The 9402-nt window shown below is 39.0% G+C and overlaps 1 pseudogene; it reads right to left on the minus strand.

Moving 5' to 3' along the window:
- Nucleotides 1–368: 368 nt before the first annotated feature.
- Nucleotides 369–893, minus strand: LOC127196949 (AN1-type zinc finger protein 6-like; annotated as a pseudogene).
- Nucleotides 894–9402: the final 8509 nt, after the last annotated feature.

Consider the following 9402-nt stretch of genomic DNA (forward strand, 5'->3'; position numbering starts at 1 on the left):
ACATATGTTAATACAGAAATGTGCATATAATATTACTTTTAAACATTTGGTGTTTTCAGAGCAAAAAGGCCAGACACCAATGACAACAAGGCAAGCGTCGTAGATGATCCAGCCTCACAGACTGCCTCACTTACTGTTTCTTCAAAAATTTGCATCCAGGTCAATGTTAAAATAGTTAGCTTAAATGGTATAGCATCACAGAGTGTTTCATTCAAGACTTCAGTTAAGCCATGCACTTTTCTATCCTATGGAGACTGTCCAGCAAAAGATAAAGCTATCTCTCCCAGGATGTGCTAAATATCCTAATTTTCTCAGGGTCCCCCAAAGATGCCTCTGTCTCCCTCAGCAAATCCTACTGATGTGCATCATCATAACCAGCATTCAAACCCAATAAGTCCCACTTTCTTCCTGAACATGAAACAGCAAGTCTTTTCTTTGTTTTGGTTTTTCCAGTGCCTTGCTTTGTATCTGAAGGTGAAGGGTCACATTCAAGAGGGTCTAGGCCCTCTGCTCTGGGTCTCTGAGTCTTCTGTCTCAGATACTGCTTTGTCCACGGATGCAGTGCCCACTGGAGAAGGTGCCACAGATTCTGATAAACAGTGACTGATTTGATGCAGGGCCTGGCTGCATATATGATAATGCAGAAACTAGAGTTGACTGAGCATCTGGGACATTACCATCTGTGCACTGTACTGGTAAAGATTCAGACAGACTGTTGACAGAAGCTGCAGGTGAGCTTATTCTGCCATGGCTACTGTTCTTTGAAGATGTTCCTTAGAGCACACCAAACACATTCCATTTGTACAAGGGTTTCCATAAAATTGGCAGCCAGTGGAGAAAAGCATTGGTTCTTGGCTATGATTAGTTTTTTGAGCAATGTTCTTTTGTTGCATAGCTGATGGCAGCCCTCTACACTGAATTCTGTCCCATCATCACTAAAATATTATGTTATTCACCCATAACTACTGACATAAAAAATTTTGTGCCTTTTTATTATTTAGAGAGAAAGCAGCATGTGGTTTCCCTTCATATATTTTTAGTTGAAAAAATAGACAGGATATAGTCATGGTGAATACTTACACTTCTAGCACTTGGGGACCAAAGAAACAAATTCATAAGTTAAAGACCACACTGAGCTATACAGTAAGAGGATGTCACAGAAATAAAATTTTAAAGAAAAATATTTCAAGTAATCACATGTTTAACTCATTAAGCAAGCATAGCACTCATCAGAACTAGAGATGCCATGCTTAATACGGTGTCAGTAAAGAACCTTAATAGAAATCCAGAGGGGAGCAGTTTTCTACAAAATAGGCAGAAATAGAAATTACTAAAAGGCTAGAAAAACCAGTTGAGAGAAATGTGCATCTTTCATCCACAGCTTCATACAAGCTTCTAAAAGTGTAATTTGAGGCAAAGTGAGCTCTCCCATCAGGAATCCCAGCCACATAGTCCACTTGCCCTGGGTAAATGTTCTGAAGTGGTCACCAAGGAGTTTGGTTTTATGGGTGAAAAACAAGAGAAAAGTGGAACAGATGGTCCAGGTGGTAAAGTGATTGCCATCTGAGCAGAAGGACTTGAGTGTGTGCCTCAGAATACACATCAAGAAGTTTTGGTAGGTTTTTGAGTCTGTTATCCCAAAAGTAGAAAGATGGAAAATGTTGTATCCCTGTGGCTCATTGGTCTGCCATCCTAGGCTACTTAGAAAGTATTGGGTTAGTACAAGATTCATTCTAAAAAAAAAAAAAAAAGTGAAGGGGTTGGTGTCAAATGACTGACTCCACATGCATAAGCACACCATACGCACAGAGAGAGAGAGAGAGAGAGAGAGAGAGAGAGAGAGAGAGAGAGAGAGAGAGAGAGAATGAGTGAACAAATGAATGAATGAACAAATGATAAAGAGGTTATGGGCAAGTTGTTAGAGATACGTGCTTTGTCTGAGGACTGTATGTGGGCAGTGACTGTTCTTTGTTCATCTGTGTTATACATTCCAAGTAATGTTGAATTCCAGAAGTTGAAACAGGGCATTATCTATGCTATTGTATGTCCTACAATTACAAACACATCATGTTAACATAGCTGAATATTAGAACTAACTAAGAATATAGATTCTGAGCAAAGGTGGTTGTTGCCCCCCAGGCATGATAGGAGTTTTCAGACCCGTTTTCTTCTTTAGCGACTTCAAAGCTAACAGAAGACCAATTCAGGCCTAAAAAGCATGAGTGCTTATGGTAGTTTGATCAAAAACTCTTCAAAGAATTCAAATACCTAGCAGACTTCTCAGAGTATACCTTTTGCAAGCCTCAACTGTGTTTCCTCAAAACTGTTACCAATATCTTGCTTTCACTGGCTCAGAATACGATTGTGCTTGTGAACAGTTAATGCAGATGTAATGGGTGAACATGAGGTGATAACAAAGCTGGGTGAGCAGTCGCACGAAAAGCTTTGGGATCAGAGACATGCGCATGGGGGAGGACAGCATGAGAAAACATTGGCAAGGAGAGGGATCATCCTTCTGCAAGCCAAGGGCTACCAAAGAGAGGTAGCAAGCCCCTGAGCTTCCTGGAGAGGTGGGAAAGAGAATATTCCTCAGAGCCCTCACAAGACTTCATATTTCCAGCTTTCAGGATGGTGAGGCAATAAATGCTTTTTGCTTAAACCAATCAGCCTGTGCAACAATGATAGAGTAGCCTCTGGAAATGAATATTATTGCTAAATACTAGACTGGTATTCCTTTCCTAGGTGTATATCATGTTGTAAAGCTGTCTGCGGAGACTGGGACTCCTTCAACTGTAGATAGCACCCATCTCTTCTTGAGGCAGATTTTCAGGGACTCCTTGCATAGTAAGTGGTTGGGTGCTATCCCAAAGGGGTAACTAGTAGCTTCTGGGTAGGATGAATATCACAGAATCAAGTTTATTAAGCCTCAGAAGCCACTTGGTATCTCTTACATCCTGTAGTGATTTAGGCTCATTCTTGCTAGCAATGATCTCTTTCTCAGACTGAAAACACCTACACAGCCTTAAGCAAAATTGAGTGTCTCTACACAAACAGCCTGTGTTTTTGTGCATAATCAGGTGTATCTATATACACAATCTGTGACTTTGAACATAATCAGCTTGTCTCTTTTGTTAGTTTCTCCTTATTATTGAGACAGGTTTTTCCTTGTACCCTTGGCTTTCCTGCACTCGCTTTGTAGACCAGGCTGGCCTTGAACTCGCAGAGATCCATTTGCCTCTGCCTTCCTGAGTGCTAGGATTATAGGATTGCACTACCACCATTCCTGGCTAATTAGATGTCTCTTGCTGATGGAAACAGATCCCTGAACCACCTGTTGCTAAATGATGTTATGTGTCCATATCAGGGGCATGCCTACCGAAATCCAGATGGTTGATACCAGCCACACACTACAGACTCGTTACATAATCAAGAGACCGCAAACATGAGTTGTATGGTGTGAATGCCATTGTACAAATCATACTGTTTTACAGTCAACACTTAAGAACTGTATCTAATGTTTGAAAATTCCATACATGTGTACATGTACTCTTAATAAATCTATTCCTGACTCCATAACTCCAATACCCCACAACCCTACTGCAACACAACTCTCTACCAATTTCATATCTTTAAAAAGTCACCTATGGAGTTCTGGTCAGCTCCAGATTCATTTCTCTAAGTTCTGCAATTCAAGCGCGTGATGTCTTAAGCAACAGATTTTTTTCCCACCTACTTCTGGTGGGCAACCAAGAGCAATAAGGATAGCCTAGGTTTCTTTGTTGTTTCTTTTTATTGTAATTTGTAGGGAAGTAACTCATGGTTGACACTGAGATTTTCATTAGAACCCTTGTCAGTTATGAGTACCATGGTTCACCCCTGTTGAATGTCTCTGTCCAAACTTTTTTTTTTAGTTTTTTGAGACAGAGTTTGTCTGTGTAGCCTTGGCTGTCCTGGACTCACTTTTTGTAGACCAGGCTGACCTCAAACTCACAGAGATCCATCTGCCTCTGCCTCCAAAATGCTGGGATTAAAGACATGTGCCACCACCTCCTGGCTCCAACCTTCTTTTTAATGAGTAGACATATGTTCTTAAATAATTATTTAAAAGTATTCTATCATGAATAATAAACCAGAAAAACAAGCATTCATTATCAAGATCAAAATATATATGTGTGTATAATTCTGTGTGTGCAGACACGTATACATTCATGGGTATGCATAATTGCATATGAGTGTGCATATACACACACATGTGGAGGCTAGAAGACAACCATGAAATGGCATCTTGGTTTTTGACACTGTCTCACACTAGCCTGGAGCTTAACTATTAGAATGTGCTCTCTACTAAGCAAGCCCCAAGACTCATCCTGTCTCTATTTTCCAAGCACTGAAATTATGAGCATGTAACTACATCCAGCTTTTGTAGATAGGTTCTGGGAATCAAACTTGTGTTGATGCTTACATGGCCATCACTTTATTGAGTGAGCCATCTTCCCAGACCCTCATGCTGTACTTTTATATAATTCATGAACAAAAGATTTGTTTGCCACTGCACCATTACAGACAACTAATTCATTCAGTTGTGACATGACAGGAATGCTGTCCTTAAACAAGAGAAATTCTTCAGCTTGACTATGATCTTATGGGACCATATGCACACATCCCATCACTGACCAACAGTTGTTAGGTAACACAGAACAGTATACAAAATAAAATGGGGCTGAGAACTTGGTGACATTTTTATATAAAAGCATGACTTTCTATTTATTCATGTAGACTTAATAAATATACATTGAGGGTGGAATTTCACCTGCCTGTGACATTCTTTAATACATGTGGGTATTTGATGTATTGCCTCTGTCTTCTTGCAATGAGTTACAGGAGCCAGGACTCTCCCTTGCTTGTCCCCAGGGATCTATAATCCACAGGCTTAGAACTATTGTTTTCTTGGGCAAATGATTTATTGGAAAACCTCAATTCTGCAAAAGTCTAAACATAAAATGGTTTTCTTTCTCCAGTCTTTACTTTCAGTGGAAATTTGTTGAATTATTCTGTCCCACCATCCCACCATCCCATAATTTTACAACACTCTCAGTTACCACAAGTTCATCTTAATGTTCAACTTCCATCATAAATTCATTTAAAGCTCATTGTTTTCCACTGTCTAACAGCAACATTGATAGGGTCTTTCTTATGAAGTTTCCTGTTGCTCACCTGCAGTGTGTAGGTTCTCAGCTGCTAGAGATAAGGATGAGGACAGGGTATCACAGGGAATGTCCTCTTTCTGATTGGTTGGGAGGCACTGGCTGGACACCACTCCTTTCAAGTTCTTTCTCCTCAGATATACAGCTGAAAGATTCAGAAGTCCTGCCTGAGTCACTCAACTCTAGTGCTGTCCCTTTATTTTTCCCTTCAGCATCCTCCACTGTTGGTGGACTCTTGTAAGACCTGAGGTTAACCTGTAAGGGCCACCTGCACAAGAACCAGTTAACTTTCTGGAATGCTGGGAGTTGTACTTCTTGGAAACTAACAAAGCCACAGATTTTTAACAGCATTGTTCAATGTTCTCTTGGAGGCTTCTAATCCAGCAGAACAAAAACTAGTAAAAAAGATGCACTGAGGCCCTGGCCACACTTTTAGTTCAGCACACTTCCTGGTTTAGTTCATGCAGGGGACACCTGTCAGAAGAGTGCTCGGTAGACGCCTGGACCGCTGGACTTGGCACGAAGACAAATGATGTCATACGTGGCTGCTAGGAAGGAATGGTCTTGCTGAAATCTCACACTTTGTGGATGTCTCAGTAAGAATTCTGTTGCTGTGATAAAACACCATGACCAAAATCAACTTGTCACCACAAGTAAATGATTCTTTAACTTGAAAAGAACGATGCTGCCCACTGATGGAAAACGAATGAACAAGGATCTCTAACCCAGAAAAATGCCGATCTTCCCTCTCACAAAATCCTGACTTTACCTCTAAATAGAAATAATACTGTATCCACCATACATCCAAGAGTCCAATCACTCTGATTATTTTCTCATTGTACTCACCAGTATTGATCAGGAGAATTTGGAAGTTTGGTGTTGTGACCAGTGATATAATGGGGCATATATGCTTTCTTTTGAAAGCCTCCCAGAGAGTTTTCTAAGCCAGCTGCAATCAAAAGTGTCTTCTTCAAAGTATCTTGAATTTTGATAGATAGATAGATAGATAGATAGACAGACAGACAGATAGATAGATAGATAGATAATAAACAGATAATGCTATGAAAAATACCCTGACCAAAAACAACTTGGGGGAAAAGGAGTTTATTTGGCTTGGATTTCAATTCCAGGTAACAACCCATTATTGTAAGAATGTTAGGGCAGGAACATAGAGCATCATATTGATCCTTGCTAACATGTTCTCAGGTAGCTTTCTCTGCTCTTATATAGCTTAGGTCCTAATCTGAGGAACAGTGCTGCTCACAGTTGGCTGGGTTAATTAGCAATCAAGAAAACCCTACACAAAATGTTCATGGGACTATTTGATCTAGGCAATCCTCAACTGAGACTTCCTTTTCAAGTAGTTTTAGTCAAGGTAGATAGACAGAAAAAAAGGGGAAACGTGTCTTAGGGGAAATGATATAAAGGAAACCATAAAAATTTGAGGAACCATGATTTATTTTTTTTGTTCATTTATTTTACAAATATTTATTGAGTATACACATTGTTCAAAATCACAGGCTCTTCTTAGACACTTACTGTAGGAGAAAGACTAGCAACTGGGAATTAATAAGCAGTCTTATTAAAGAACATGATATAAGAGAAAGTGAAGATATAATGAGCCAAATTTAGAGGATCTTACAAGACTTCCTAGAGGAGGGAAATGTGGATGGTGACTAAGGTTTGAAAGGGTGAGCAAAATCAAGGTGAAGGATAACTGTTTTAGAAAGAGAGCGCAACAGTTCATGTTTGTGTCATTGTCAAACACTCAAAATCAGTGTGTGTTGAGCTGGATTACAGCACTGTCTATAGGCCTAGCTAAAAAAAAATGCAGCTTTAAAATAATCTGTGCTTCCTCTGCTACAACTTTTTGTGATGTTTTTCTTTATGTTACCAGTGACAGTGATCAGTTTTAGGCAACAATGAAAAGGTAATGATAGCTTCAAAATACATGCTCTGCTTTCTGCCACAGTTGTAAAAAATTCCTTGAAATTTGATTTTACTTGTGTGGTAACATTTCATTCACAAGTTTTAATGAAGTTTCTGCAATATCTGTTTTTGATTACTTTCTTCATAGAAATAAGAAGCCAATCTGGTAAGAGCAGAAAAGTCCTGGAAGGCATCTTAAAACAACATGTTTTCGTATGTAGCTATAATATCCAGTGCCTTTGATACCATCTTCAGTTTTAGCATATATCTATAATGGCAAATGTCCAATGGCACGTTCCCTAAAGGCAACATTAAATGATGCCTTGCTCTACATATTGCAGTGAGAAGAAACATAGAGAAAATGAATTGATTAAAGTATCCTAGGGAAGAAATCAAAAGTATCTTTTTTCACTAAAGCGCATGTGTAGGATGCATCAGGGTATTAATCCCAGTAGAGTTGCTCCATATCTAGACAGAAATCCACAGGCAACAGACTGAGATGTATGTAGCTAGTAAGTCACCAGAGTGGAGGAGAAGATCTTCCAAGAAAGAGGAAATAGAGTATAGTATTATAAAGAGATAAGTGGAAACTAGAATAAGATGATTAAATGGGCCGAGTAAAGGGAGGACTATGGGGAGGTACAACTAATACTAAAGTCTTCTTAAAAGCCATAGGGAAATCTTTTTCTATAGAAGTTTCCTAAAATATACATATCTATGAAAGGAACTTACATAGAGTTACTCTATAATTAGGGAAAACACCGCTCCAACTAGGCATCTTATGCTGCCAAATAAAACCCCCAGTGCCAGCAATATGTTACATTTTGTTGAGTAGTTGGCCAAAGGAGTACTCACATATAGCTTCCCCTAAAACATCACAATAGCCAAGGTTATTGAATGCTCTCTGTAACATAATTGATGGTAAGGCTCTATTGTTGAAAACAAAACTTACATAAATCATGAGCATGGAGAAATAGATTTGGTCCCCAACTAGAAGCTTTCCCCTTATGGACTAATATTCATATTACTGGAAGGTACTGGAGAAGAAAAATAATCATCACTATAACCCATATATAAAATCTACCTCCTAAACAGAGTCCTAACTTCAAGATACACTGGTATAATAGTGGCCCAGATGTTATGAGAGTAACCAACCAGATTTTTATTGAACTTAAGTCCTACTCTATGAGATGGAACCAGTACATGACACTAGTAAAGTGCTCAAGAACTTGAGACTATTTACTGAACCTAGGAGAAAATCTGCTAATAGTATTCTGATAAAGGAACAAAATGATAAATTGACTTTTGATAACATATTGTTACACCCACAACACAGAATGTTACTCAACTATCATTAGAGAAACTTCCTCTTGCAGTAGATGGTAGTTGATCAAAAGACCCACAACTTGTCACTGTGTATAGAGTGAGAGTCTTTAGAGCACTCATCCTTATATGGGGTGTATTTGTCAAACCCATCCCCTCAAGGCTTGGGAGTCTATGAGAGGGAAGAGTCAGAAAGATTTAGAAAATACCTAAAGGTGGTAGATGACTCCAAGTAAACAGTGTCTTACGAATACAACGAGGCTGACAAACATGTATTCACAATGACTGACAGCACAGAGAAGATTGCCACAGGTTCAAATCCCAACACTGCCATAAGGAGACAGACAAAAACTACCATCCCTACTTTTTCTTCATATTGGGAAAAGATCTTCACCAACCCTACATCTGACAAAGAGATAATATCCCAAATATATAAAGAATCTAAGAAATAAAACACCAACAAACCACATAATCCATTAAAAATGGGTTACAGAGCTAAACAGAGATTTCTCAACAGATGGATATCAAATGGCTGAGAAAAACCTAAAGAAATGCTCAACATCCCTAGTCATGAAGGAAATGCAAATCAAAATGGCTTTGAGATTCCATCATATACCTATCAGAATGGCTAAGATCAAAAACTCAAGTAAACAGTACATACTGGCGAGGATGTAGAGAAAGGGCCTATTCCTCCATTGCTGGTAGGAGTGCAGACTTCTACAACCATTTTGTAAATCAATCTGGTGCTTTGTCAGATTATTGTGAATAGTGCTACCACCAGACCCAGCTATCCTATTTCTGGGCATATACTTGAAAGATGCTCCACCATACAAGGACATTTGCTCAACTATGCTCATAGCAGCATTATACATAATATCCAAAATCTAGAATCAACCTTGTTGTCCCTCAATTCAAGAATGGATAAAGAAACTGTGGTACATTTACA

This window comes from Acomys russatus, chromosome 13 (genome assembly GCF_903995435.1).
Source record: "Acomys russatus chromosome 13, mAcoRus1.1, whole genome shotgun sequence".
Taxonomy (NCBI): domain Eukaryota; kingdom Metazoa; phylum Chordata; class Mammalia; order Rodentia; family Muridae; genus Acomys; species Acomys russatus.